Raw genomic sequence first — 8954 nt, 5'->3', positions numbered from 1 at the left:
ATATGCTTTAAAAGTTTTGTTTTGGTTGAAAAGTTCATTTTAAAGTAGATAAATCTATATATGAAATGTTTTAAAGAAACTTAAGACAAAAGTAGTTAGTGTAAAAAGTTCTTAGTTAATGTGATCAACAGCTGTGTGAACTTGAGAGAAACTCACTCCATTCGTACATCCACTAAAAATCACCTTCAGTCCAGTTAGTTAAAAGTCAGTACAAAAATACAGTAGCTCAGCAAAGTGAAGTTAGCTCAGAGAAAAGCATCATTTGTTTGAAGATGCCACTTTTATATTTTACTATCCGTGCAATGATTTTTTTTTTTTTTTTTTTAAGTGTCCAAAAACATTTTGGGTACAACATATCTCAAAATATTATTTGCCTGAAATGACCCCAAGTTTATGTGTCCTTGGCTGCACATGACCACTGCAGTTCTTTATTCATTCATACGCATTACACAGTTGCAGATCGTTCAAGAGTACATGTGTTTAATTAAAGTGAACTGCAGTAGATTACATGGGAACCACTTTAGGTTTGAATTAGTAATGTGTGTTAATTATGCATGGTGTGCCGGCTGTTGAAAAAGTGTAGATTAGGGCCCGGTCGGCCTTACAACACTGATGTGATACTTCAGTAGTACGAGGCACCTCACTGCGTCTGCGCACAGGCGCTGTGGGCTCGTTTTAATTGCATCAGGCAGCGCCCACAGCCAGAGTACTGGGCAAGGAGCAACCCGTCTCTCTGCTTAATGTCTGAGATGCTTTAGAAAGTTGTTGGTCCCTGCGCGGTAGCTGAGTCATTATGCCGGGCAGTGCTTCTCTGTGGCTTTGCACATTTTCTTCGCATTGATGTTCTTTCATCTCTCCTCCTCTCCCTCTTGCCCACTGTTTGCTCCAGTAATGGAAGAGTGTGATCAATTCTTGCCCGTCCTGTTCTTGCAAAAATGCATTTTGATATTGTTTATTGTGTATTACCAGGAACAGCAATTGGGCAGACGGATTCATCTGTGAGGGAAATAAAAACCCACTTTCACGATGGGCTGTAAAACTGAATAATATTCCTAAACCTTCAAACATATTACAGTATTTCGCTTAGAGTGGTGATAAATGACAGCTTTGCTGTGAAGTCAAATGTACGCAGCATTCAGCATCTGCAAAAAAAAAAAAAAAGAGAGTAATACAGAGCATCTTGATATACTAGATACATGTCATGTTGAAAATCTGGGGTTCAAAATCGAATTTGAACTTGTAAATAAGTTTTAGGATTTTGAACATTTAAAAAAAAAAGAAACATTGGCCTTGTTTCACAAACAGGGCTTAGATTAAACCAGGATTAGATGTGAGTTCAATTAGGATATTTAAGTAGCTTTTATAGTGTCAGTCCAAGTTGCTTTCAGTTAAAACAGCTCAAACATGCATTTTAGTCTAGGACTAGGCCTTGTCTGTGAAACTGGGGTACTATGAAATCAAAATTGAAGTTTTTTGGCTTTTAGTAAGAATATGTTAGCCTTACTGTTATCTATAAGCTAGTGAGCTTCAAAACAATGACCAAATTCGCATTTAGAAGATATAAGCATTTAAAACTTCAATGATTTTGATGACATCACGCTGCACTTCAGCTTCTCATCAGATATTCTGTCCAATCACATGCTCTCTAGAATCTGAAGCGTCCCGCCCCCTCCTACACTATAAACAGACACTGAAGCTGCAGCTGAAATCGGTCACTTGTTCACACATTTACTAGTTTCTATATGGTGAATGGCACATAGTGCACTATATAGGGGTTAGGGAAGGATTCAGACCATGTAAATATGCTTTCACATCAGTGTCACGCAAACCGGCGCAGCGCGCACACAGTCTGGGGTGCGTTTCCCGTACAATGACGTAACTCGCCGCTTCACTACCATAGTACGATGCATCATTGAACAAATCAAATCAACTAGCTAGTCACGACTGTTTCCTGATACCGTATTGTGGCAAACCTGTCGTTCAGCCACGTTGGTGAATGATTTCACGCAGGTGGTGGAGTAATAACTTCTTTAAATGAATCCATTTGAGATCGAATTAACGCTAGTTTTTTTTTTTTTTTTTTTTGCTGTAAATTACGGATATGGCATCTGAGGACTAATTCTTATTTTTCTCAGTTATTTTGCTTTATTTCCAGATTCAATCATAGGCTTGTTCTTATGTACCAGAGCACGGACGCACATGCGCACTCTGTAAATTACATATGTAAATTACATTTGTATATATTCGAAATAAAAGATATAGGGGAGAGTGGGGTAAGATGAGCCAGTGGGTAAGTTGACCCACCCCCTGTATCTTGGCAATCGTACCATTTTATTGTCATGTGACCATATATTTTAGAACCACCCATCATTTCTGCCAGACTGAAAAGGAGAAGCACATGGGAGGAGTGGAAGTCACTTATTTACTTTAAAAACTGTTTTTGGCTTGTCGAAGTAAAATTTTAACATAATAGATGTAATGGCTGTTTCATCAAAGCAAATTTGTCCAGGTCTAAAACTTTTTATGATGCATATTGGTGATTTAGCAACGTATAAAACCATGCAAGTCATTTAGCTAAATATTATTCTGAAATGGTAAGCTAGCTAGCTTTTCCTAAAATGGCAGCTATGGGAGCCAAATGCTGTGGGGTAAATTGAGCCAGCGTTTTAACTTACCCCACCATAAGGCACTGAATTTAAGTTAAATCTGAATTATAAACTGGTGTCATTTCAATGTAATATTACGCAACTGGTTTAGTTTATCTTTATTTCCGAGTTTATTTGATAGGAATAGTGTACAAGTACACCAAATCCTTCTCTGATACGATGTTTAATCATATATATCTTTCCACCTGTAGTCTCTAATGGCCTGACATGGTTGACATTGCAGAAAAACTACCATGTCAAGAACCTTTTGACTAAAATGTTTATTAGTTTCAGTGACATTTATTCATTCTTATTTAGTTTTTATTTAATTTTACTCAACAAACTCTCTGTTTAGTCTGTTTATGGGAAGGTTACAACTTCGATGTTCAACATATTGTTTCAGAAATGCAAACAATTAAAGATACTGAAATTTCAACTTCATTTGGTTGGTTTTATGTTGTTTGATTAGCTTTTAAAAAAAGAAATATTTGTAAAATATTTTTACAAAGAATATTTGTAAAAGGAAATTTGATTATTAAATTAATTTTTAAAATAGGTAGATTATCTTTAAAATTTCACATGGGTTTGATTCAGATTCAGTTAGATGGTCAGTTTACACCCACCTACTGACTTGGCTCAACTTACCCCTAACCTGGGGTAAATTGAGCCAGAGGAACATTTTTTTATAAGAAGCCATATTTTCAGAACCCTTTGTCATAGATGTATTCTGATCATTTAAAATGATAGGAAACATCCTGAAATTACTTTAAATACTTTCATTGTACTTCTGCCTCATTTTCCCTTATCTTGAGGACCACATAAGTAAAAATTGGCTCATCTTACCCCACTCTCCCCTACATTGTACTTAATGTCAGCTTGCTTAATTTGCTCAGGATAACTATTTATCAAGTCCATGTCATAAAAACAAGAAACTACGCTTCTAACTACAACTCAAGAGCTGTCATTCCAACCACACAAGTTTGCGATGCAGTTTTCGAATGTTCGATTTAACGATGGTTTCGGGAAACACCAAATCGCTGAACTATGTTAGTAACGACGGAACTTGCAATGTTAGTTGGCTAACGATGCTTTTGGGAAACGTACTCCTGCTCCGGTCCATATCGGACCCATTTGAATTCTGCACAGAATGCTATATTTTAAAGCGATATGGAGGAGATTAGGAGGAGAAACGGTTAGAAATTAGGAGGAAACTGGTTTTTACTGAGCTCAACGGCTCTGGCCGAGCTGTGATATAAACTAAATGCTATTGGCTATTTTAAAAAAGGGGAGGAGCTGTTCGATATGTCCCTCCCTGTCTGCCTGTTTCAATGGAAATTACGTCAACACATTGAATAATGGCACTTTAGTGGCATTACTTTTTTCAAGGCACTTTAGTGGGCCTTTAAGTATAATGTATATTTTTTAATCGCAAAATAATCAGCGATGGGGGCTACTCGCCAAATTAAGAAAAAAATATGTGGGTATATTATTTAAATGTAATTTTACCAGTATCTTAACGCTTCATTATAATGTACAAAACAATCGGCCTAGCAACAAGACGAACACTGTAACAATACTACAATATACTGGTGTCACAATTTGAGTCCAATGATGATGAAGGTAGTCTAAATTAACAGTTCAGTTTATTAAACAAAGCAAAACAGATAATACAACGCGATCAGCATGTCTCACACAAACAATACCGGACAACGAATGAGAGAAAGTAAGGAACTTAAATACACATGATAATGAACTCAATAATGAACAGCTGTAATGATTAAATGAATAGATAAATGAATATCAATGGTAACTGATTAGTGGCGGGAAACTAGAACAAAGGAAACTGATGAGAACCAAACTAAAAGTCCATGAAAATGAAACTAAACAGCCTAACTGTGACAACTGTCCTCTTCAGACATTTTAACTACAATTAATAACTAAGATTAATCTGGCATGTATGTGAATGAATAGACGTAACAAGATGCCAGACGCATTTATATGAAAAAAGAGAAAGCGAGTCCACGATGTGACACGCGAGACATGAAAGTAGTGCCAGTAGATATACAGCGCTACCAAGGATGACAGTGAATATTCCAAAATATCGGAATTGACCAATCAGAATCAAGTACTCCATAGCGCTGTGTAATAATGAGAAATAGTTAAGATTTCGCACTCTTTCTAGGTCACTGATCAAATAAGCAAATTTGTGAACTCCTTTTCCCTTGCTTCCACTGAAGCAAGAAAGATGTTCTTTGAAACATTCTCTAATCACGCTGGAAAACATGAATCATCACTTGAGAAGTCCATGTCAGCTCAAGGTCATTAAATCAAAAGCGGCCATATTGTATGCATACTGAGAAATTCTCATTTTTAATTAAACTTTTCTCTGAAATTGTAATGATAATAAAATAATTTGTAAATAAATCATTGGATGTTTTCTTAAAGGCCCTTAAACTCAAAATAACCTTAAAGACATAAAAACTGAAGAGCAACTCAGTTCTTGCTCTACTCCAGTGAAGAAGTATATTTCTCTAAAGCTAAACCTACAATGCATGCTTTTAAAACTTGATATGAATATTTAAACGTATAGATTGCCTACTGAACCCAAACTTTTAAATCTATACGCATGAATGTGTGCTGCTAAGAACCTAAACAATTATTTGCATGCTGACTTTCTTTCCCTCTTTAAAAGATTTGCAGAGAAAGAGAGGAAAAAAACCCTTTTGCATTAAAAACGATGCTCCTGAAGTGCAAGGTAAAAGTGAAAATAGTTGTGTCTCCTGTGCATGAGTGCTGGAATAAATGAATTGGTAAGTAGTTTGTTTGTTGGGGTTTTGCTCTGTAGTATAGCGAAGCACCTCTCTCTGTAAATTAGGTCCCAATGGAGCACTGCATCACAAACCCCTGCACTGATTGTGCAGCTAAAGCTCCTACAACTTAACTATACTCCATTTGCACAAAAGGATCAATTCCGGCTGCGGATTAGCTTTTTATTTTATGTCGCCCTAACCTTTTTCTTTTAATTTGCACAGTTCGTACATATCACTCTTGCAAAATCAATCTGACATAACATGAATGCTGCAAAAGTATGTAAGATTGCATTCTCACCTGCTGATGAAAACCCTGGGATTCATGCGGTCTCCAGGGCCGATTTTGCTCCCAAGAGTTTCTCCCATTGTGAGGACTTTTCATTCTGGTTTTAATGGGATGCTCCAATCATGTCAGTTTGGCCTCGAGGGACAACCTATGCACCCTATCACATCGCCCACAATCCTTCAGCTTGCAGAGAGGGAGAGAGAAAAATGAATATGCCAGGACTGCAGCTGCGGATGATGAATTATATTTGAGATATGCAGACAATTTACCTGAGTGCGGTGCATATGGCTCCTGCTATGCTCTTCTGTGTTCCACAGTGTTTTATGCATGTTTGTGGCTCGGCACAGTTCGGTCGATCTCTCGTAGCTTATCAATTTCACAGACGACCGAGTCAGACGCGTATAAGTTCTCCAGTGTCTTGCTCTGTATATTCCTCGGCAAATAGGTTGGCGGATTAGTTGATGCAATCGGGCAATACAGTGCTTTCAGCGCTCGACGCCGCTGCAAAAATCCCTCAACAATGACCGTATGAAAGTTAACTTACTCGAAAAATAGGAGCTGTTTGGCTCGGCATTATTTCTTTGGGCTCCGGCTTCCAAATACGACAGAGATACGAACGCTGTCTGCAGAAATATAATCTCAGTGTGTGATTTCTTTTTAACTCAATGTTCTGGTATTGCCTTGAGATAAATGCGCTTTTCCAGATGCAGTGCACCGTCTCATCCTTGTGATTTACAACACCACGTTGTTCCCTAAATTAAATTACTCCTCAGCTAAACACTCAAACCCGAGTCCTTATTTAGTTTAGCCGTGACACTAATGTGCGGAAGATGGCGGCCTGCAATACTCATAACTCCCCAGCGCTATGAGCGCGAGCTTTCCTTACCCCTAGTGCAGATGGAGCTCGTGTCCCAAGGCGCCTCGAGGCCTGCAGAAAAAGCCCAGGACTGCCTGGACGACTGATTGAATTTGGGCCTAATTTCTGCCACTCGGGCCCGTGAGCAGGCTGTAAAGATCCCGCTGCAACCCGCAGATTAGAGCCCCACATGGTGCCTTACAAATCACTCCCACAGCGTGACTGCATGTGCGACTGTGTGCGTCTGCCGCAAGAACATTAGATTAATTAACGCTTCTGTGTTTGGCACAATTGGAGCTGCAAATGTTAGCATAGTGATTAGGTTTATCTGGCATTTATGTGATAAATTGTAGGTTTAGGATGCACACAACTGTGCTGGAATTAAGTGTGGCGCATTACAGTTAAACGTGCAAGTTGGTGCATCTCTTTATTCTTGTGAAAATAGCTTGGTGTTTTCACAGGTGGCGTGTGTTGATGAGTCAATGTTTGGATCGGGAGGCGGCTGTGTGCATGTCCTTGCTTTTATATCTGTATGGGGGAGAGGATTTCTCTTCAAATCTTGCATCTCATTTGCGCTGGCGGAAGTTGTGCTGCAGAATGCTGTTTTCTCCCTTGGAAGGCCGGACACAGATCATTTAGCTTAGGATTTGCAATGCAGCCTAATAAGAAGCCATGATAGGCCCTCTGACAATTCTGTAAATTAGCTCATCGCTGCATCTTCTTATAGCCGTGACTAGAGGTCTGTGCCTAAGACGAAATAATTATGTCAGATTTAACCATTATTATCCAAATGTTGTCTGTCGGAAAGAGATGCACTGAGAAGCTCAGTATATAATGCGCTGCTCTGCTAGTGGTTCATTCTTTAGGCCGATAATAAAAATTTGTATTCATGTTAGTTTCATATCAGTGCAATATTAGTTTAATTTATATACTATTATATTTATTAATAATTTGAATTAGCTTTTATTTTTATATTTTCAGTTTTCATGTGAAATTTAGTTTGTCATTTTGTTATGTTTTTTTTAACATTTCTATTTAGCTTTAAAGGTGCAGTGTGTAAATTTTAACGGCATCTAGTGGTGAGGTTGCGAATTGCAATATAGAGAAGCTACGGTGGCCAACACAGGACAAAGATGTCTTCGTCTGAGACAGCAGAGAGTAGCCAGTCAAGCAAACGCGCTTTGTAGAGATGTTTGTCTATTTAGGAGGCCGTTCACATATCGCGTCTAAAAACGTGTGGAACGCTTTCTCCTCCTTTCCACAAGCGCTTGCGCTCCCGTGGCGTCTGTTGTTGTTATGCAACCATGACCTGCACTCTCCACGATGACGAGGAAGTATCAGCAAAGGATTAATTGATTTCTAGCCCTTACTTTAGCTTTACTACTAGATATATTTATGGAGATGAGAAATAAAAACCCGCCCTGTACAGCTATGATCAGCTGTTCGGCTGAGCTGTCGATGTTGTTATGGAACGGCCGAAGCTAATTGGTTGGTTCTTGTCACATGACCTGCAGGTGTGCTTGCGGCATTCTGAAAAGTTGAGATGTTTTCATCTCGTCGCGGCATAGGCGCGCCTGGAAAAAAACGAGCATGCGCGTTGCGACCACTTCCATTTTGAGTGCGCTACATTTGAAATAACTAACTTTCGCGCGCAAAAGACGCGATATGTGAACGGCCCCTAGGGCTGCTGTAGAAACATGGCAGCGCAAAATGGCGACTTAACATGTAAGGGGACCCGCGGTGTATGTAGATAGAAATGGCTCATTATAAGGTAATAAAAACATAACGGTTCATTATGTAAGGTGAACTGAAATCATAGTTATGTAAATTATATTGCATTTCTGTCAATAGATCCTCCTAAAATTTACACATTGCACCTTTAATTTATATTTATTTCAGTTTCTATTTTAGTAGTTGCATTACTTCAGTTTCAGTTTATTTTAGTTCATTTCAGTTAAAGCAACATTTTTAATTTTTATTTCATATCTAATAGTTTCATTTTAGTTAAGGTTTCTTTGAATTAATCAAAATAATTGTAAATAGTTTTAATTAGGGCTGTCAAAACGATTAATCACGATTAATTACATCTAACATAAAAGTTTGTGTTTATAATATATGTGTGTACATATATGCATATATACACACATACTGTATATTATATAAACACAAACTTTTATGTTAGATGCGATTAATCACGATTAATTGATTTGACAGCACTAGTTTTAATTAGTTTTAGTTAACAATAACAACACAGTTTCATATGGTTTAGAAAAACTTTTATACCATTTCAGAGAAAAGATTTAATTGAATGTTTAACCATCAAGTAAAAAGTAAGAGATACAAATGTTTTTTTAAAA

The 8954-nt window shown here is 37.9% G+C and overlaps 1 long non-coding RNA gene across 1 annotated transcript; it reads right to left on the bottom strand.

The window, feature by feature from the left end:
* Positions 1 to 460: 460 nt before the first annotated feature.
* Positions 461 to 8656, bottom strand: LOC127505767 (uncharacterized). The gene is made up of 2 exons (XR_007927807.1): positions 5754 to 8656; positions 461 to 1142 (listed from the first exon to the last, which is right to left on the bottom strand). It is a non-coding gene; the product is annotated as an uncharacterized LOC127505767 (long non-coding RNA).
* Between the last annotated feature and the right edge of the window lie 298 nt (positions 8657 to 8954).

This window comes from Ctenopharyngodon idella, chromosome 2, assembly GCF_019924925.1.
Source record: "Ctenopharyngodon idella isolate HZGC_01 chromosome 2, HZGC01, whole genome shotgun sequence".
Lineage (NCBI taxonomy): Eukaryota > Metazoa > Chordata > Actinopteri > Cypriniformes > Xenocyprididae > Ctenopharyngodon > Ctenopharyngodon idella.
Note: the sequence above shows the minus strand (reverse complement) of the source record. Positions and strands in the feature narration are given on the sequence as shown.